Here is a 23,461-nt window from a genome sequence, read left to right as displayed (position 1 = left end):
ATACATATATGTAATTATATACATGTATGGTATAGTATTACATACACATATGCAATTATATACATGTATAGTATAATATTACATACATATATGTAATTATATACATGTGTAGTATAGTATTACATACACATATGTAATTATATACATGTATGGTATAGTAATACATACACATATGCAATTATATACACGTATAGTATAGTGTTACATACACATATGTAATTATATACATGTATAGTATAGTATTACATACACATATGCAATTATATACATGTATGGTATAGTATTATATACACATATGTAATTATATACATGTATGATATAGTATTACATACACATATGCAATTATATACATGTATAGTACAGTATTACATACATATGTGGTTAGGTTAGATTATATTAGGTTACATACATATATGTAACACTATATGTACATATAGTATTATTAATTGATAGTACGATAGTATGATGAAACTAGCAAAAAATTTTTTTAATAAAAAAGTATTATTAACAGTATAACATACACATGAAGTTATAAAAAATTGAAAAACACTGATATTCGATAAAATGAATATAATAAATGAAAGAATGGGACCTCTCTAACTCAATTTGCATTAATTTAATTTTTAATATAAACCAGCAAAGAACTTCGAATTTTTAAAAGAAACGTGTACCTCACAGCATACGCAAAAATGCCCGAAAAATTCTGTAAATATCTGACTGTTACTCTTTCCCCGAATCGGTTTAAAAAATATCCGAGTAAAAATACGTGGATATTGTAAAATAGACAGAAAACTTTTGTCCCGATTGGGCAGAATCGGAGAGGTGTAGCTGTGACGTGAATTTTCGAAAATTTCACGAACAAAGGGAACAACCATCGAGATTTATATAATCGGATGATTTTTATTGCTCCTGAAATCCATTTTAACGCGTGTAATCTGACGTACAAGCGTACACCCTTTTTCATCATCGATTTCAGATGTTTTCCATCAATAACCGTGCAACTTTAATCCTTTGTATAGTTTACTCGTTGATATTTGTATTTCCTATGTGACATCGTCGTTCCGTGAATTACGATTGTATTTTATACGAAAATTGTTTATAATGTCCGGTGTTCGAACGTTTCGGATTGACGCAATTTCGCGGCAATTATTCGGTCGAGAAAACATTTGCGCAAAAATTTGCACGATTAACACGCGCGATCATTTGGACGTTAAATGGCGTCTCGGAAAATTTCACGGCTTTTACACGCGATAACGACACCGAATCGCGTGTTAAACGAGCGAGCGATAACGCCGAAGAATTTCAATTCGTACGCGTTCATCGTGATTCGTTATGCCGCTCGACCGTTGAAATTGTCGGCTCATGTTCGCAAAACGTTCAAAGACACACTTATGCAAAGTGCTTTTCGATCACCACTTTTAAATTTCCTGGAAATGTATAATTTCTACTCGTAAAGTATGCAAAGCGACCCTGTGATATTCAGTGGTGTAACCACGTAGGAACCAGTGGGTTTTATCCCATAAAATGCGAATTTCTCTTCGGCGGAAATTAGTGAAATTGTGGACAAAAGAAATATGGAAAAATATAATATTGTAAATACAAAATAAAAAATTACTGTCATCACATATTTTTTTAATTAGACTCTGCCTACTCAGATAAAATTTTAATACTTTTTTCAACGTCAGATTGCAATACTTTTTTATCACAGTGATTATTATGAATAATTGAGATTCATTAAATTAATTCTTTTCATCCAATCATGAGGAACTAATGTGATTATAAAAGCATGCTTCATTGTTTCAGCATCGATAATTATTTCGCTCTTTTTTAAATACTCATGAAATATTTATAATAAGCTTGTCGTAGTTTTCATTTAAATAAAATTATACGATTGCGGGGGAGGAATAAGAAGTTTAATACGGACTGATTTATTAATAACTTTATTAATTTAAAATGAAATGGATTAATATAAAATTCATGAATAAAAATTATAAATTATTTGAATGTATTATGGATTCTTTAGAATTACTTAATTTTGCAGTTCCTTTTTTTTCAATCTTTCAATGACTACATTAATATCACGTTTCATGTAAGATTATAATTCTTTGCAAATAGTTATTTTTAGATACAGAAATGTTTGCAAGAGATATCGATTACCGAATGGTGTTTATTTTAGTACTTCAAATAAATCTGCGTTCGAGCGCAATAAATATTTAAATAAATATTGATACTCCGAATAAACGTTCATGTTATTGGAAAATTTTATAGTATCTTCATTATTTACAATTTTCCGTAATTATAGAAAACGAAATTGTTCACTTTATTATTGATTGCGCTTTTCCGTTAGTTTCAGTGAAACTGAATATTCATAAAATTTTTAATAAATAGCAATTTATGAAACTGTTAATGAAAAAACACTCTATGAAAGTGTAATAAAATGGTTGATGAAGGAACTTGTGAAAATAACAGAACAATGTATAGAAATAAAATATTCACACTCTGAACTTGAAAGGTATTTTCGCGACTGTGAAACTTTTTGAATGAAAAGTTTGAATTATTTTCTGTTATTAATTCTGCTATTCTTTATTTCATTATATTTTTATGTCATATGTGTAATAGAATAGATTCAGTTAAAAAATACCTATTTGATCTATTGTATCACTTATCGATTTAACATAATACTTCATATTTTTTAATTAAATTTATAATTCATGTAATAGTATTATTATTGATTGATCAGTTAGGTGCACCAAATTGAAACAGAACTTGACAGAAAAATTAATCTGCAAAATTCATTTCCTCTAATCTTCAGTTACGTTGTTAACCCCTTACAACATGACGCACTCATGACGCACATAGGTTCACACGCGACAAACCTAAATCATCGAATTTTCAGTTCAATACCAATTACAATTTGTCCAAATTGAAAATTAAAAATCACTAAATCCAAAATACACCTAATATTTCAACACATTAATGATTGCACCTGACTCAGCTAAAAATTTGTAGGTTAGGATTTAAATCGTAATACTATCTCTGTTGAAACTCTCTCGTAGAAAGGCATCACACTAAAATATTCTACAAAACAAGTAAAATCTCCAGTACACTGTTTTCATCCCCAAAATTCAATTGCTCGAAACCGTAAAATAAATACCGGTACGAGCGTACAATGTATTTTTTCAAGCGACAGTGTACACCTCGGTATGAAAAATTCCTGCAGTTAATAAAACCTTTTGTACGTACCGATAAACGCATGATGGTAGGGTCGAACGAGCCACAGTATCGAAACAAAGAAAAACAGGGTAAAATGGTCACGGAGTGCGCGTTGATCATAAGCTTTTAAAGCCGTGCTGGCTGCCGTCGCACGACGGGAATAAACGCAGTTTATACAGTCGCACGCTTAATGCTTCGATCGGTGCAATTCCGTGCGTTAATCGGCAGTGCTTGGTCGCTTTTATCTCGGAGCGATAACGAGAAATTAGCTGCGAAACACGGCCGGTGTAATTGGGTGCATCGATTAAAAACCGTTGAAAAACCCCGGGAACGGACACCGTCGTCCTGCAGCTCCGCTTTGCACGAGCTTTTTTCCGCTCGCTGTCCGCGTGATGAATGCGACTAGATGCGACATCGATTCCACCCTCTAGCGTAAACTCTGCTGTTGCATCGCTCGGCTTCGACGTTTGGCACCAATAGCGAATCAATAGTCGACCGAGGTGATAGTTTAAATATATCTGCACACGGTTGCGGTGGGCTACAGTGAAATGTGAAATGCTTGGAAATTAGACATTTGGGAAAGTGGGAATTTGGGGATGTGGAAAGTTGGGAAAGTGGAAATTTGGAAATATGGAAATTGGGGGAAATAGAAATTAGGGACAAGTGGAATTTGGGGATATGGAAATTTGGGAAAGTGGAAATTTGGGGATATGGAAATTTGGGAAAGTGGAAATTTGGGAATATGGAAATTGGAGGATGCCCAAATTAGTGGCAGTTGGAATTTGAAGACATGAAATCTTGAGAAAGTGGGAATTTGGAGCCTTGGAAATTTAAGGAAGTGTAAATTTGAGAACTTGGGAAACTCTAAATTTGAAATTAGGGAAGGTGGAGATTTCGGGATGTGGGAGTGGAGAAATTTAACCCCTTCCCGTGCCATTTATTTGACAGACGCGTCAGTTAAGAATAACTATTCAGTTAAGACTAACATTCACCGGTGAATGTCGACATTCACATAGCTTGGTGTATGTTTGAAATATTTGCTAAATACCCTTATTTCGGACTTACACCGGTGAATGTCGACGTTCACCATGCACTAATGGTGAATGTTGAACATGTCGGAGATTTATATTTTCTTATTCGTAATTCAGTCGCTATAAAACGTCACAAGGGTGACGTAACTTTTTCGCCTCTCTTTCTGAGAGGAGAGACCAAGAATTTAAAACACATAGTACATTCTAAGCATACGTCTTCTTCCTCCGTGGCCTATTCTGGCGTGAGTTTCATATAGTATACTGAACAAGTTTTCATTGGTAACATAATACTGTATATTCGTTTCCCCTGATTTTGATATTAAATGTTGAAGAATAACGATAATAAATGTAGAGGATGACAACTATAAATAGAAGCAATAAGAATGTTAAATATAAGGAATATAAGGAACAAGGTTTGAAAATATAGAGATTTGGAAAATAAAAGGAAGGCAAAAAATAGAGCAATTTCAAAATACAACCTGGGATGTGTAGAAGTTTAGAAATATGAAGCCTGAAAAATATAGCGATTTGCAAAACGGAAATTTGAAACCCTTAATTTTCATAGGTAGAAGTTTAGAAATATGAAGCTTGCAAAATATTGGGATTTGGAAAACACAGAAATTTGAAACTGTAGGCTTTGATAGGTAAAAATTTAGAAATATGAAGCTTGGAAAATATTGGGATTTGGAAAATACAGAAATTTGAAACTTTCATACGTACAAGTTTCAGAAACATAGGAAATGGATTTAGAAATTTAAAAATATAAACTTGGGTATACAGAAATTTAAAAATTGAAAAATGTGGGAAGTTGAAATTTAGAAGGATCATCTAGAAATCCAAGGATAAATGAACAAATTCAAATTCATATAGACCTGTAAATATTTACCTGAGGAACTATAAAAATACGTGAACAAACTGGTATACTTATACAAATTAGTAAAAATCTATAAAATTAGTGAACTTATAAAAATGAGTAAAAAACTAAAAAATTAGTGAACCTACAAAAATTAGTAAGAAATCTATAAGATTAATGAAACCAAAAAAATTAGTAAAAATCTATCAAATTAGTGAACCTACAAAAATTAGTAAGAAATTTATAAGATTAATGAAGCCAAAAAAATTAGTAAAAATCCATAAAATTAGTTAAACGTTGAATTTGAGGATATGGAAATTTGAGCAAGTGAGAATTTGGGGATGTGACAATGTGGGGATATGGAAATTTGGGAAAGTGGGAATTTAGGGATGTGGGAATTAGGGAAAGGTGGAATTTGGGGAAGTGGAAATTTGGGCAAGTGAGAATTTGGGGACCTTAGAATTTGAGGTTGTAGAAATTAGGGGAAGCTGGAATTTGAGGAGGTGAGAATTTGAAAATATAGAAATTTGGAAAAGTGAGAATTTAGGAAAGTGGGAATTTGGGGTTGTGGAAATTAGGGGAAGGTGGAATTTGGGGAAGTGGAAATTTGGGGAAGTGGAAATTTGGGAAAGTGGGAATTTGGGGAAGTGGAAATTTGGGGATATGGAAATTTGGGAAAGTGGGAATTTGGGGATCTTAGAATTTGGGGATGTGGAAATTAGGGGAAGGTGGAATTTGGGGGTGTGGGAATTTGGGGATATGGAAATTTGGGAAAGTGGGAATTTGGGGTTGTGGAAATTAAGGGAAGGTGAGAATTTGGAGATATAGAAATTTGGGAAAGTGAGAATTTAAGAAAGTGGGAATTTGGGGGTGTGGAAATTGGGGACATGTGGAATTTGGGGGTGTGCAAATTTGGGAATGTGGGAATTGGGGGAAGGTGGAATTTGAGGAGTGCAAATTTGGTGAGATTAGTGAAACTCTATAAAATTAGTGAACCTATAAAAATAATCGAATATAAATCTCTATCTCTCTAAACCTCCAACCCCCCAAAAACAATACCGAAGCCAGTACTATCGATCGTCAAGAATTCCGTCTTGACTGTTCTCCTCTTTCATCAGTATGTATCTAGAAGAAGTGGAAAAACGAGGTTCAAAGTTCTTCGAATAACTTTAGCGTAAAGCTAATGATTAAAGGGTTCGTTAGCGACGGAAGCAGAAACGGAAGGTCGCGTTTTTGTTTCGTTGACCCATATTTCACGGTCGAGGGTGTTCGAAAAATTTTAAGTAGTCCGGGTCGAGCACCGTTTCATTAGTCGCCGGCCGTTCTGGCAGGTGATTTTCTGGCCGGCGTTATTTCTCAATTAGAATAGGAAGTTTCGCCAGGACGGGGGTGAAATTGGGAGAAAAAAGAAATGCCGAGTTCCCGTGTCGATGTCAAAACGTTGAAGGGCTCGCGTGAGCTTGCAATTAAGCAACTTTCCGTTCGAGAAATCTTGCTCGGGAATTCATGGTAGCTGGCTCCGAAGTAGCGACGAACTAATTTGTTCGGCCCCCCGACGAATTTAATACACGTTACTTGAAAAAGTGTGTGCCATCCTCGACACGCATCGAGACTTTCTTTGAATTAAATTACAGGCTTCAGTCTGGATTCTTTTTTGCCATTAGTTGGGTGCTTTGTGTGGATGTACAGGTGAGACACGTGACACCAGATCGCATATGAGAGCGTGCTGAGTAGAGAAGTCATATGGACTGCTAGAATTATGCAGTCCAAGACGACAACTTTGAATTATTAAATGGATGTTAAGCTAAATATAATAGTCAATTTATTAAAATAATATTAGAACAAACTGTTAACGACCGAACGATGGCAATTACACGACAAGGAATGATATTCGGGACGGTGTTCACGTTTTAGGTAGTCTTTTGTCAATCGATTTATGATTTACGTTCGATAATTTGATATATTCTCAACATGGACTAAGCATCTTATGTATAATATATGATATGGATGGTGAGTAGGGAGAATATATACGTTTAGGGATTTGTGGGAATTCGACAATTTGGGAATTAGGACTAGTAATGTAGGTATTTGGAAAGAGAAGAATTTGGGAGGTTGGGAGTTTGGGGACTACTTTGGGACTCTTCAGTTTGGGAAAGTAAGAATTTGAGGCGTTGGACATTTGGGAATAGAGACACTTGATGATGAAGGAATTGGGACACTAGGAATTTGAGGGTATAGAAGGAAATATGAGGTTTTGAGGATGTGGAAATTTGGGGATATGGAAATTTGGGAGAGTGGGAATTTGGGGATGTGGAAATTAGGGGCAAGTGGAATTTGGTGACATGGAAATTTGGAACAGGTGGAATTTAGAGATGTAGGAATTTGGGAATGTGGAATTTGGGTATGTGGAAACTTGGGTAAGTGGGAATTTGGAAATATGGAAATTAGGGGCAGGTGGAGTTAGAGGATATGAAAATTTGAGAAAGTGGGAATTGGGGGATGTGGAAACTTGGGAAAGTGGGAAATTAGGGAATGTGGAAACTTGGGAAAGTGGGAATTTGGGGGATGTGGACATTTGGGAAAGTGGGAATTTGGGGATGTGGAAAGTTGGGAAAGTGGAAATTTGGAAATATGGAAATTAGGAGAAATAGAAATTAGGGACCAGTGGAATTTGGGGATATGGAAATTTGGGAAAGTGGAAATTTGGGGATATGGAAATTTGGGAAAGTGGAAATTTGGGAATATGGAAATTGGAGGATGCCCAAATTAGTGGCAGTTGGAATTTGAAGACATGAAATCTTGAGAAAGTGGGAATTTGGAGCCTTGGAAATTTAAGGAAGTGTAAATTTGAGAACTTGGGAAACTCTAAATTTGAGAAACTGAGAATTCAGTGGAAAAGTGGATCCAAATCGCTCCCCCAAAACCTCTCCCCATTCCAAAACCAAGCCCCAAAACCTGACACAGTTTAAACACCACCCTAATAAATCAATATATCTTCCATTAATTTTTCCCATGTACAAAAGGGTCTTTGTAACAGCCAGAATATTCCCCATGTTATCGGCTATCCGCTCGATCCCTCTAAACTTTAATTGACACGGACGCGCGTGAGTATTAAACCGCACAGGCGTCAATCACAAAGGGCGGCCAGGCTAGTCACGGTCCTGGTGACATGGACTAGGATCCAATAGGCGGTTACCTAGCCGACTGTACTTCCACAAAAGTGGCCCACCGAGTGTACACTCTTGGTCGCATTGATATTCACAAAGTGGTCCCTGTTCAGGCTTAACGCGTGCCTGTCACGCCACAGCCGTGTCACCGCCTGTTATTTCACGCGGGAAGTGTACTTTTGACGATCGATATCGAACATCGCGCTTACTTCCAACGGGTTGTCGACAATTTTTACTGTTATCGCTCTTATTTGCTTTGGATGCTTATCGTTCGATCTTAATGTGTTCATTGCTGGGGGACTGGTGCGGTGTGATAATAGAGTTGTACTCGATCTTTTCGTTCTACGTCGACGACATATCGATGATATGTGGTTTATAGAATATTAGCTGCGATTTTAATTAATTATGAACTTTGTGTGTTATAGTACTTTCAAATTATTGTTCAAATGATTGTTGTAAGTATTAGGATTTTGTAAGTCATTAATGTTAAAAGATACATCATGACGGCTTACAAGTACTTTGAATTTTCTCACCGAAAAAATTATTCAGAGGTAATTAGGTGTTTCACCATTTGTGATATAAGTGTCCTGAATACACACTTGTTCAATTTCACATTTATGTCAAATTTCATACATGATATCTCATATATTATTAAGCTTTCATGTTTGCACATTTCTCTGTAACATTCCACTCACCATTTCCGTCCACCCTTTTCATTATTTTCTCTTTGTATCCAATGAACATCACAGAATGCTGTTATCGCGAACTTCGCGTCACAATTTTCCTCGAAGCCAATTAGAATCCGTGATCGACTCCGGAATTAACTTTTATCTCAATCAAGATTCAGTGAACGCTTAAACGTTACGCAACGAAACGAGAAATGTCGCGTCAATAAAACAGCGATATTTTTCGCAGAATTGGTTCGGTAAATCATCGATGCATACCGACTCGAGAACGACAGCTCGTTATTCGAATAAAAAGAAGGGTATCAAGATCGCCGGTGTTCTATAACTGATTTTCCAACCGATGCTCGTCGCCGAACCATCGGCACTTTTGCGTCATTAATAACGTTATTCGGTTTCACGGTATTATCGGCGTAAATCTGTCCAGATTAAACGGCGATTTATTTTCGATGCAAAAGCTGGCCGAGGTATACGTGACAAATTAATATCCGTGGCAAACATCCTGCAATGGTTTTTCAAGGAGGATTAACTTCGTCGACAGTTTCGATCGGCTACTTTGGCTACGGTTATATTAATTGATACATAGCCTGGCACATTTTCAATTGGCCAGATAATCACGCCGGCGGATTCTTTTTCTTCGGCGGACGCGCAACAACGGCCGCGACACGAAACTGCGATTAAACGCGTGTCTCGTTCAATTAAACGCCTGATCGCGTTTAATCGCCCGTTGGAATTCTTCTCACGTTCGTTGGAAAGTGTTTTCGAAGTTATTTTCTGGTACAAGCTTTTATCAATGGATTGAGTAATTAATTGGCATCGGATAACCGTGGAAAGTTCCGAAGTGAAACTTCGGTGTTTGGTTCTTGTATACTCGGAGATCTCGTGCGCGTTTCTCTTTGGATAGTCATTAAAAGTTACTCCCTGCGATAAGCCTTTTATAGGAACATCGCTGCTGTAGCGCGCGTATGCGGGATAGCGAGACGCGTAGATAAATGCTCAGGGTAAATACGGATAGGGGACGTGGATTTTAGTTCTGTTCAAATTTTCCAACTTTATGAACTTCTGAATTAGAGTTTTCGGTTTTTAAAGTGTTAGATTTTCATATTTTTAGTTTATCAAATTTTCAAGGTTCTAAATTCATAAGTTACTGAATTTCTGAATTTCTGATTTTCTGAATTGCTGAATTGCTGACTTGCTGAATTTATGAATTTCTGAATGACTAAATTGCTGAATTGCTAAATTGCTAAATTGCTGAATTTCTGAGTTGCTGAATTGCTGAATTTCTAGATTGCTAAACTGCTGAATTCATGAATTTCTGAATGGCTAAATTACTGAATTTCTGAGTCGATGAATTTCTGAGTTGCTGAATTTCTGAATTTTTAAATTTCTATACTGCTAAGTTGCTGAATTGCTGAATTGCTGAATTTATGAATTTCTGAATGGCTACATTGCTGAATTGCTAAATTTATGAATTGCTGAATTTCTAAATGGTTAAATTGCTGAATTTCTGAATTACTAAATTACTGAATTACCAAATTCCACAAATTCTAAACATCTCCAAATATTTAAATCTAAATATCTTCTGAATATCTAAACATATAAATGTCCAAATTTCCCAGCATCGAGATATCTAACCCTATTCCCAAATTACCAACGAACCAAATACCAGAATTCGAAAATCCCACAAACGGACTAAACAATTTCGTACCGTTCATCCCAACGTACCGTGCATATCAACGCCCTTCATTCACCGTCAGGCACTTAATCTGCCCATCATCGATTCACTTTTCGCATTTTCCACGCGTCACACGCAGCATTTACCGAGTCTCGCCGATTTCCAACAATTAAAATCAATCCGAAGAAACAAGCCATAACAGGTCATGAAACGAGCTCGAAAGGTACTCGGGCAAAAGAGTCATACCGATTCGCGTCGATCAAACGCAGGACGAAAATCAACAGTCCTCGAAGTTCGTGCAATTACAAATTAATCGGCTAATTACGAACCGTGCAAACTTCTGTCGATGGTTATTTAATGAGGAGCCGGGAACAAAAGCCCGACCGCTTTCAACAGCGAGCATGGCGGAGGCGGTGAAACATTGGCTCTGACACCGATTGCAGAAATCGTGGCGGGGCTTCCTTTGTTTTCCACCGCGGATTCTCGTTAATCCGTCAAACCACCGGATTACTTGCCAATTAAATCCCTCTGTACGCTCCTGAATGAAACGTGTAGCGCGGTCCGGCCACGAAACTTAAACGACCTAAGTTTTACGGCTTGCGTTACTACACTTCCGGACGACTTTTTCTCTGCAGAGTTTCCGTGAAACCGCATTCATTTTCTCCTTTAAAAGCGATAAAGTTACTGATACAAGAATATTTACTGAAACAATTTTTTTATTTACTATTTTTACTGGTTGTTTATTTTGCATATTGTTTATTACTTTATGTAGGTTGTGTATCGTTCTCACATACTTATTAATATCTTTAATGTACTGTATATGATACGACACTTTTGGAACGCGTTGTATATGATGATACACTTTTGAAGCCTACTGTATATTGTGAAGCTGCGTTGAAAGGTTTTATGCGTAATGAAACATTTTTGAAACGTTTCATGTGTGATGAGGCGCTTTTGAAACGTTTCACATATGATGAATGTGTGCATTGTATACATATACTTCTGAAAAGTACTATACATATATGATGATACACTTTTGAAACATACTGTGTATGATAGACTAGTCTTGGAACACATTTTATATACAGTAGAACATATTTAAAGCATGTTTTGTATGTAATGATACACTTCTGAAACGTTTCACATATGATGCATATGTGCACTGCAAATAATGATATACTTCTGAAACGCTTTATATATGTGATGAAATACTTTGTACGTATACTGAAACGTTTTAGAATCAAATTTTATATAAAACAGAACACTTGTGAAACGTTGTGTATACGAAGAAACGCATTGTGGGTAATGGATCTCTTTTGAAACGTCCTGTATAAAATTTTCTCGAAACACATTATGATTGAAATATGATTGAAAGGAAAAAAGTATAATACACTATTGAATCTAACTTTCTTCCTCCATATACAGAATTTTTCATGAGACACCAAATTAAAAATTGCGTGAATTTTAAAACATTAACAAATGAAGTTATCAGTAAAATACTAAAAAGGTACAAATAAAAATATGCTATTTCATTATCAGCTTACTAACAACTTATACATTTCCCCGTTTCAAAAAATAAATACCGTGTTAATACATAAAATGCACGGCTTTCAACAGAGAAATATTTTCAAAATGTTTGAGCCAGCCCGGATAAAATAACGTTATGATATACAAAAAACAATTTATGCCACTGCCACCTGTTGTCTTGAAAACGGTGTATTAAAAGATTAAAATAAAATGAATTCGCATAGAGATTTGTTGTGGAAACCTGAAACGTTAATTCGAGTATCGGAACTCGGTGGAAAATAAATTCGGATCGCAAAGGGTTAACGTCAGCATCGGTTTCCCGGTGGAAAACGACATCGACAAGGTTTCGGGAAATTATTGAGAACCCTTTGACTTTTACCAGCGATCCGGATCGCAAAGAGAGCTCACGATCAAGCTTTCTGTCATGCGTTCGAATCCAGCGATATTCGCAGCTGCCGGTCTTTGCGACGATCGTTTCCCATTGACAGGCCGTGTTATAAACTGTGCCTTGCTTTACGGATAAACGTTTGCCGCGTGTCAAACGACCGTGGAGTACGCTCCACACCATCGAAATATCGACTAGTATCATCGAGAACGAGTAATCCTTCGACGATACGTTTGTCTCTTCAGTTTCGTCTCTTTTGTTCCGTGACACGTAGAAATGACGCGCCATGAGACCGCCATCTTGTCGATGTAAAAGACTGCGTCAAATATTGTCAAATGCTTTCCTGCGAATGTCAAATGTTAGATTTATGATTATTTTTTGGGGGGAATTTTTATACGACGTGATCTGATCTCCATCTTGCGAACGTAAAAAAATAACGAGTGATCAAATATTTTTAATTTGGAACTCGCATGAAATGTTAGATTTTTTATTATCTTTTTGAGGAACTTTGACCGCCATCTTGTCGATGTAGAAGACTTCACGATCAAATATTTTTAAATTTTTAAAACTTGCGTGATATGTTACATTCATGATTAGTTCCTTTCTTTATTATAGTTCGAGGTGATTTGACCGCCATCTTGTCGACATAAGAGTCAACCTCTTCTCAACATGATCAAATATTGTCAACTGTTTTTGAAAACTTGTATGACATGTTAGATTTACGATTATTTTCTTCCTGTATTTTGTTAAAGGTAATTCGTAGTTCTTTATTTCGAGGTTATGTCGCAAAACGAGGTGGAAGTTTTAGAGTTTAGGAAGAGTAGATTGTAGCTGGGTTGAAAAATAGCGCTGTTGAAATTAGGAGGGAGGATGGCCTACATCTCTTTAATTAAAAGGAAGACGGCTAAAAATAGCATAATGAGAGTGTAGCTGTACACGGAATTAGAAAATATTTGGTGATATTTTGATACTTTTAGTGGTACTTGGTAATTTGACAAAATGTCAAGAATTCTAATTTGAAAATTAGAAAACCTGAATGCTCACGTGTTTACATTGATATTTAATTCAAGAACATGGAAATTTTGATTTAATAAATTATGCGATCCTAATCCTAACTCAATTTTGTTCTAACTCAAAATATCCCCATAAGGACTTTGAACGAATAAACCGATTAGAAGAAAAACGAATTTCCACGTAATTTCGCACCGGGAGAATTGAAAATCAAGTGAAACCGGTTTCGCGTTATAAACTGATAAACGTCGTTTCCACCTATTCGCCATTCGGTCGATTCTAGTTAGCAGCAATTGACTGTGTAATTAGCAATTATCTCGAAACGATATCGATACCTCTATTTCAATTCTAACTAGTTACGGTTGGAAATTAATCCACCTGGGGTAGAAAACACAGCACGTCGGGTGAAGATGATTGAACCGATCATTTTTTAACGCAAACTTCCTAAGTAATTAATTTGCTACTGTGTCATTAGCGGTGTGTAGTAATTTATTGTATATTACAATCAAGTAATTTATAAAATAGCACAGAAATAGAAGACGAGACAATAAATAAAAATATAAATTTTAATTGGTAAACAATTTTCTAAAGCTACCCCCTTTTAAGCGTTCTTAAATAACTAAAAATTCCTCACATTGATCTAAATATTAGTTTACCATTAAAATTAATAGAAAAATTCCTGAGTCAAATTGTAATCCGATGAGTTGATTCCCCTTTCAATTTCAAGAATTGTCATAACTAAAAATTCCCCAAACTTATCTATCAGTATACGTTAAAATTAATAAAAAAAATACCTGAGTCAAATTGCAAAAGTGCTTAATTCCTGCCCTCAATATCAAGAATTCTCACAACCAAAAATTCCAAGAATCCAAACTTTACATCATTAAAAATCCAAAATACCAGAAATCAAATTAACAAAAATTGATCCGAAATAAATTTCAATTCGCAACTATTAACCTCTGATAATTTCTCGAATTTCCAAAATTTCGTAAAACGATAAAATGTCGATGCGTCCATCAAGATGGATGAAACTGCAATCACCGGAGACGGGAACTCAAAAGCAATAACGATTATCAGGAAATCACAGGGGCCTCGGAACGGTAGCTCGGTGACGACGGTCGAAAGTTTGCGACACGTGTGGGCATTCTCGAAAGTGTTATGGATAGGAAGTTACAGGAACGCGGTGAAACTCGGTCACTTGCCATGGCGAACTGACCGCAGTTATGGTATACGCAGATGAACATGGAAAATTACTGTATCCGATATTGCGTGCAGGTGTTCCTTCCTCTTCTGTACGTACACACGATGCATTTCTATGTACACAGGGTGTATTTCTATATGTACATGCAGGTGGCACCGGCTGTCGACCCGGTGGTGTGGCTTTATTAAGAAACTTGAAATAAGTCTAATTAAGAAGCCTATGGCTTCGGGTGTGAGAGGAGTTGCATAATGGAGTCGATGATATTTGTTGGAATGCGAGGATTTGGTTATAATTGAATATGGGAGCGTTAACTGGGTGCGAAGTGGGGAATGGAGAGGTTAGGTTGGTTGTGAAGTATGGTTAGTATAGTTAAATTCGAGGTGAGATTGTATTAACGGTGTTGAGTGATGTAAAGTAGTGGAAAGTAATGCGAAGTAACTGGAAGTAATGCAAGATAATGCGTGGTAACTCAAAATAATATAAAATAATGCAAAGTGATGTAAGTTAATGCAAAGTAATACAAAGTAAAAGAAAGTAATGCAAGGTAATGCAAAGTAATGGAAAGTAATACAAAGTAATGGAAAGTAATACAAGGTAATGCAAAGTTATGCAAAGTAATGTAAAGTAATGTAAAGTAATGCAAAGTAATGCAAAATAAAGCAAAGTAATGTAAAGTAATGCAAAGTAATGCAAAATAAAGCAAAGTAATGCAAGGTAATGCAAGATAATGCATGATAATGCAAAATAACAAAAAGTAACCCAAAGTAACTAAAAATAACGCAAAGTATCGTGAAGTAATGCAAAGCAATGCAAATATAATGCACAAATAAAAAATAAAAAATAAAAAGTAATAACTGCAGAAATAAATACAAATAATTTTTATAATCTGCACCTCGAAAATTTGCTAACAAAATAAAACGTGGCACAGAAGAAAAATCCTGAAGGATAACGTTGAACGTGCTTAATAAAAAAGTAATATGAATTACTACAACCCTGTAATTAAAATAAATTTAGTAGATAAAATTAAAATCGCACAATTTCTAATCTTGAAAAATGTTTTAAACTAGGGAGCATCATTTTATTACCATGGTAGAACAACTTCTTCAATCCACTCACGTTCTAAGTAATTAAACAGCAATTCAATGGACGTCACGCTAGTGTCATAAGTTGTTAGTATTATTGTTGTAAAACACTGTGGAACTATTGTATCCAACAGGAGTCCGTGCTAGACAATAGAGGCTCTATTGTCCCGGCCTCTTCTTGTTAGATGACTATTATCGGTTTCTCTGTGTAGTAAGCTTGACTTCCAAGGTGTCTACAATCGTTCTGTTCTCAAAGGACCATTTGCAAGTAGCTCTTACATTTCAAAGGAACATTTTTATCTTTCATTATTTTATCATTTAAATTTCTGGATTTTTAGAATTATGTATTTATAAAGTATTGTATTTTTTAATTATTGGGGGTTCAAATTTATAAAATTTATGAGTTTGCAATTTTTCAAGTGTTCATTTTTTAAAGTTTTTATTTTTTCAAGTTTTTAATTTTTCATGTTTTCAAGTTTACTGAATTGGCAAAATTGACAAAATTGACAAGTTTAAAAATTCACAATCACATACTTACACCAATAACGAAATAACTTATCTTATTGTTAACCAATACAATAACATTCATATTCTTTGTTAAAATGATTGCATTAATATTCTTTACTAAAATAATTACATTAATTTTCTTCGTTAAAATTTCACGAATATCTTTTGTTCAAATAATTACATTAATATTCTTTGTTAAAACGACTGCATGAATATTCCTCGTTGAAACAATATAATTGTAATTGTTTGTTAAAATAAGCGATGAATTGTATAATTATTCAGTCGCGTTCTCTAATGAATATTTCATGTTCGATCGTGCTGGAATTTTCAAATTACTCAATCATAAACAATTTACAGTTTATAAATAGAAAAATATGCAACATATAGAAAACTGATATAAACATTACAACTATTATCAGTTACACACAATGATATAAAATAGGTAAACATAAAGAAAAGTGTATATTTTTGTACACATACATACAGTATTTTTAACAGTATATAAATTTTGAAACAAACAGTATTTTACTTTTACTACATTCTTCAACCATGCGTAACGCTGCCCGTCTGACCACACACTTGCTTATTCTACTTGTCTGCCTCCGATTTTAACGATCGAACACAATTGCCAGGAAAATCATACGAGTATTTCTATGGAAAACTATACATCAAAGCAGTAACTGTTGACAGAGGTAACCGTAAAAGTCCATGACGCTATTTTCCCGAAATGTTCCGCTGTCGATTTGTTGCAAGTCGAAACAAACGATACATCCAGCGTATCATTTTGTTACACGGCACACAGACCGCATCAGGAAGATACATGCTCGTCAATAGCATAGACCGGTCATGTAGGAAAACCGTTCTGTCGTCCACGAGAAAATAACATGTCCTCTTCGACCGTAAACGTTTTACCAACCTTAACGTATATTCGAAGACCAACAGAATTGACCCAAAAAAAATGCGATTCAAGATGAAGTTCGTACGTCGAAAATATAAAAAGTAACCGATCAAATATTTTCGAAGGTAAATAAAGTGATTCTCGGATTAATGGTAATGCAACGCGTGGTAATCCTACGCGTAGTAATCCAATGCGTAGTAATACAACGCGTAGTAGTACAGCGTGTGGATATCCAACGCGTAGTAATCTAACGCGTGCAAATTCAACGCGTAGTAATTCAACGCGTAATAATGCAACGCGTGGTAATTCCAAGCGTAGGAATCTAATGCGTGGTAATCTAACGCGTAGTAATCCAGCGTGTGGATATCTAACGCGTAGTAATCCAGCGCTTGGATATTCAACGCGTGTTAGTATAACGCGTAGTAATGCGACGCGTAGTAATTCTAAGCGTAGGAATCTAATGCGTGGTAATCCTACGCGTAGTAATCCAACGCGTAGTAATACAACGCGTAGTAGTACAGCGTGTGGATATCTAACGCGTAGTAATCTAGCGCGTGCATATTCAACGCGTAGTAATTCAACGCGTAATAGTGCAACGCGTGGTAATTCTAAGCGTAAGAATCTAATGCGTGGTAATCTAACGCGTAGTAATCCAGCGTGTGGATATCTAACGCGTAGTAATCCAGCGCTTGGATATTCAACGCGTGTTAGTCCAATGCGTAGTAATGCAATGCGTGGGAATTCTAAGTGTAGGAATCTAACGCGTGATAATCTAACGCGTAGTAATCTAACGCGTAGTTATCTAACGCGTAGTTATCCAACGCGTAGTAATCCAACGCGTAATAATCCTTGCGCTCTGATTGGTCTGTGTTTTTCCTTAATAATTCAAAAACGAAGCTTCAAACCCCATTTCTGCGATTCTAGATGAAGTTCGTACGTCGAAAATATAAAAAGTAACCGATCAAATATTTTCGAAGGTAAATAAAGTGATTCTTGATATCGGGATTACCAAGTTATTTATGAACGCTGATTTCATTATCGAGTCCTGTAATTATGCAAACGCGGATCCGAGGCAAACAGGACGACGTTCGTTGTCAAAGAAACCGGTGCTAATGTTGTCGGGAGTAAATAAATTATACCATCCATTCAATTTCGCGAACAGACGCGATTAATTACAGCAGCCCGTTGCTGGCCACGCGATTTACGATCGACTCTGCCGGTATTGTAATTACGTTTCCGGAATTGCAACGGTTCGCCCGAAATTTTCCGGAAACTCTCGCTTAAGTCGGAAACAAGTGCTGCTAACCAATTATGGCTAGATTGAGTGCTCACCGAGGTGCTCGGACAAAGGCGATGTGGGCAGTTGCGTGGTGCAGGTTTCAGATTTTCAAATTTTGGATTTGGGAATTTACTGGGAAACTTAGGAATTTATTGGGGAGTTTGGGAATTTATTGGAGAATTTAGGAATTTATTTGCTAACTTGGGAATTTATTTGCTGACTAAGGAATTTGAGAATTTGCTAATTTGGTAATTTGGTAATTTGAAAAGACTTGGAAAGTTTGGAATTTGGTGGAGTAAAAATTTGGTAATTTATGAGTTTTCTAGTTTGTTGAGTTGGAATTTGATCATTTTGAAGATTTATTCTTTGGAAAGTCGATAATTTAGAAGTTTGAAGATTTGGACCTAACATTCAGAAATTTAGAAGTTTGAAGATTTGAACCTGACATTCAGAAATTTACGAGTTTGTTAATTTACAAGATCTGAAGCTCTGAAGTCTGAAAATTCAATAACTTGTGAGATTGTTTGATAATTTGCAAATGGAACATTAGCTCCTCTAAAAAATTCGACGTTAAAAAACATAAAAAGTTCCCAAATTTTCAAATAGAAAAATTAACAATCCTCCAATCAACCCGCATACCTTGTCCCTCTCCCCATAGCAATATCACATCCACAAACACGTGACTTAAAAATTTCCAACCCAGCATCAACCTTAACGAATCCAAACAAATCCTCCAGATTCTTCAACAAATCGTAAGAATCGCAAGAAATACTGGTTTCATTAGATTCCGGAGAACACGATACCCGCTCCCCCTTATTCCTCATCGCATCCAACAAAGTTACTCGAAGCGAGTAATCCAACGTAAATAAAACGTTACATCGATACAGAGTTACCGATCACCTTCCCAGCATCATTTCTTTCTCCTTTGTCCGTTTCTCAAAGAAGAAACAACTCTCCTATCGTGTACGATTCGATTACGTCTTTCTTCGGTTAACGACATTGCTTTCTCTAGCTGGCAGTCGTGACTGCTTTCCTTGAGCAGCCATTTTGGCGCTGAAAGAAATGGAAGATGTCCGCGTGTGATCTCCGTAACTGGAAGTGTGTGACACGCCGTCAATGTTTAATTTCTGTCAAGTTTTATATTAAGCGACGATTACATGATGTATCGTTAGAATTTCCAATAAGTACATAGACTGTATTGTAGTACATAGATTGTAGATTAACAAATATATATAATATGTATATGTGAGAAGAGAATCAAGATGTGTCGCAGCGTCAGTGACGATTAAACGACGTATCATTACAATTCCAAGTTAATATAATTTCTAATAAATGATCTAAGAAATTAATTTCACTTAATAGGAAATAAATTTACAGTTGGAACTTGGCTTTCCTATGTACTTGATGACTCGAGAGGGTCTCCAAGAATTTCACATTTCACAAAAGCTCAGAGTAGTACTTGCATGACATTGCTGAAGGAGAACAGTTTCTGATTTTCTGTTAATTTGAATTTCGGTTGGAGATAAAAATGCGTGTGACGTATGAAGTGGGTCTTTTCTCCAAAATGACCTAAGCAAATCACAATAGAGTGACTGCACAATAAAGTACAATACCTTGACACGAAAAGAAAACTGCAAACAAAAGACGCTGCTGCTATTGTTAAGGATTCACCAGATGTGTCTAACTATACACTAGAATGTAATGACTCCTTCAGTCCTATTGCTACTTACAGATGTGTGCTAGTTAAAGACATGTGTCTCCAAGGTTAAAGAATTGATCTGAAGCTACAAACGAAGGAACGAAAAACTGTATCCCTTCTACTAAGGTCTAATCCTCTCATAATCCTCATCCAACCCTCCTGTAACATTCTAACAGAAGACCAAGTAGTTGCAGCAAGAATCCTCCTTCGCTAAAAAACATCATGACGAGCACGCATCGTTGGACGAACCAGGAAATATTTTCTGCTTGCGCGCTCGGTTCCCTCCCGCGGGATCCGAACGCACGAGCGGACCCTTGAGAGTATTCCGAGGCTGTCGCTTTCTTGCGATTTCGTGGACGTCGTACCAGAAGCGTCCGTGCGCGTCGCGACGCCGTAAGCGCGAAAAATGCGAACGACGGGAAACGGAACACCGGGTCCATGCAAATGGCGAGACCGTACAACGATACGGCTTCCGGTGAAGCTAAATTGGACACATTCGGACCAACACGGTTACAACAGGTTAATCTAATTCGGCTCCTGCAGAATTTCCAGCGGTACGCGAACCGGAGAGAAATCAACCGGGTTTATGGCCGACTTCACAGCGGACGTTGTCGATCAAACGCGCGGCACGCGGTCGAACTTGAAACCTGAGTCGAAATTTACGGTCCTCCGGTTCCGTTCGCTCGATCGGAAACCAGGTGTTCGTGGTCGAAAGTGAATTTCGGAATCGGGACTTTTGCTGTAATTACGAGGTACCTTCAAGTGTTAACGGATTAATTGGGGCTCCGGGCAAATTTATGAATTCGGATTTTGGACTTTCGGTGATTTGCTTTTGGAAAGTTAAATTCAGTGATGTAGGAAATTAGCATATCTACCTTAAAGTAAAAGGCAAGATTTAAAGGTTACTTGCTTTACAATATCTGTACTGTTTAATTTCGAGTTTATATCCAGTCATGCAAATATGAATAGTTCCAATGTCTTTTTAAGACATCTTGATTTTGTGAAATTTATTGAAAGTGAAAGAATGCTAACCAGACGTCGTCTGACTCCAGCTCACTGTTTATGGAGTTAACATTGACTCTAAACCTTCAACTTACATTTACAATTAATTAGCAGCAGACTGTACATCAAACTGCACTAACATTAGGTGTCTCACAACTCGTGTATAAGATCTTCAGAATCACAGAATCAGATCTCAAAAAGTCTACCCAGAGTTACATCCACCGTAAAGTACTCGGGTTAAAGCAGAATTAACAATTCCATTAGAATCGTAACATTGCACGTCTAACGATATTTCCAGTCGAACGAGCAAAGTCGCTACAATTCGTGTCCAGTGACTCGTTCAGCCGTCCATTTTACAGGGCTGCGACACCCGTGTAAGCTGCATAATAATCGCGAGAATGGTATTCGTCGTGGTGATGAACGCGACTCGAGGAATACGCGTAGAAGCGCTTTATCATCCGTTGAAATAGAATTACGGGTGGCTATAAATTGAAAGCTGGGATAGGGGAAGTTAAACGAGCGGAAAGAACTTTTTAAGCTGCCTCGCCCTTTCTTTCGAGTACTACGCCCGTTGCGATTCGTCTTTCTCTGTTTCACGATTTTCGATGAGAGCGTCGAACACGATTCATGAACCGCACGCCGGAATAATTGGTAGAATCGTTTTTCTGCTTGGGTACTTCCGAGGCTGTTAATGAAAGAATCACTGTGTCCTTTGTGTTTGGACCTTGTGCGTTAATGGGTACTAGAGTAGTTGGGGAGAGACTGGTGAGGGGGATTCGGAACTTGAGGATTTGGGGATTTGAACATTTGGGAATATGGAGGATTTGGAGATTTGGGGATATTGGGATTTGGAAATTAAGGGTTTATAGATTTGAGGATTTAGGTAATTTGGGATTTGGGAATTTGGAGATACAATCTAGGGATTTGGGGATTTGAGGATTTGAGGAACTGTAAGTTGCATATTTGCGTTTTGTGGAGTTGAAGATTTGGACTTGAAAATTTGGAAAATAAGGGTTTATAGATTTGTGAATTTAGCTAATTAAGGATTTGGGAATTTGCAGATAGAATTTAGGCATTTGCAGATTTGAATATGTGAAAATTTTTTAAACCGAAGATTTGGATATTTAGGTTTTAAAAAGTCGAAGATTTGGACTTGAAAATTTATGCATTTCTAAATTCATCAAATCGAAAAACCGTATCTCTCCCATCGATCCCCAAGTCCCACATAAATCACAATACAAAAATTGCAAATATTTCCGTATCCGCATCTCGCTGTATACACTCTCACGTATACAAGCGAAAAGTAGCATCACGATTTGAGCGCAAATCATCGTTGAAGAAGACATATCTAGGGACTTACCAATTTTCATAGGAAGCCGCAAAGGATTTAGGTCTCGGTGTCTCGTCGACACGGAGGAAGATATATGTCGAACTTTCAGCGAGCGTCTCTTTTCATGCGACACCTACGAAATATCCAGCGCACCTAAGGCGGCTCATGAAAGATTTATGCTCAACGGAAAAGCAGACATCCGTGATGCTCGTCTTCAAGAATCAATTCTCGAAGGGAACTATTCGAGTCGACCGTTTCGAGCCTAACATCAACGGCTGTTAAGCTCTATTGAGACCCGTCGAGGAAATGCGAATGTGAATGGGCAGAGGCCATCATTTACCTTCGAATTGTAGGTCGAGGGAATAATATACAACCTGACACTCTTGTCACTGTATGGAGCAATAATTCCTGACCAGATATCCAACGCGATAGCTGCATAGATGTCTGATCATTCGGAGAACTGCTCTTGAAGGAAATATTGCGCTTTGGAAGCTCTGTTGGTTTTATCAATGAAATTTTGGTGCTTTAGGATGAAGTAGAGTACTTGAATGGAGGTGTACATTGAGTGTGTGAAAATGAAAAGAGTTGTATTTGTTGTAATATTTATTATACATATGGACATTGTGTATGTTCACATGTGTGGGCATATGTGGATGTATATTTTGAGACAACCTGTATATAGCAATTGATCTATTATTTATTCACACTCACTTATTTTGAACTTGTCGTTATCTATTTATAATGGCAAGTATTTGTGGGCATACATATGTGGACATATGTGAACATATGAGGATGTGTATTTATTTTGAGACGACCTGTATATAGCAATTGAATTGTCATTTATTCATACTCACTTATTTTAAGCCTGTGGTTATCTATTTATAATGGCAAGTATTTGTAGACATACATATGTTCACA

At 36.6% G+C, this 23,461-nt stretch overlaps 1 protein-coding gene across 4 annotated transcripts in view; it reads left to right on the top strand.

Annotated features, from left to right (window-relative positions):
• The window catches only part of LOC100877900 (uncharacterized), a 487,744-nt gene that overhangs the window by 145,335 nt on the left and 318,948 nt on the right, over positions 1-23,461 (top strand). The gene's annotated exons all lie outside the window — the stretch shown is intronic.

The sequence above is a fragment of the Megachile rotundata genome, chromosome 12 (assembly GCF_050947335.1).
Source record: "Megachile rotundata isolate GNS110a chromosome 12, iyMegRotu1, whole genome shotgun sequence".
In the NCBI taxonomy this organism is placed as follows: domain Eukaryota; kingdom Metazoa; phylum Arthropoda; class Insecta; order Hymenoptera; family Megachilidae; genus Megachile; species Megachile rotundata.
Note: the sequence above shows the minus strand (reverse complement) of the source record. Positions and strands in the feature narration are given on the sequence as shown.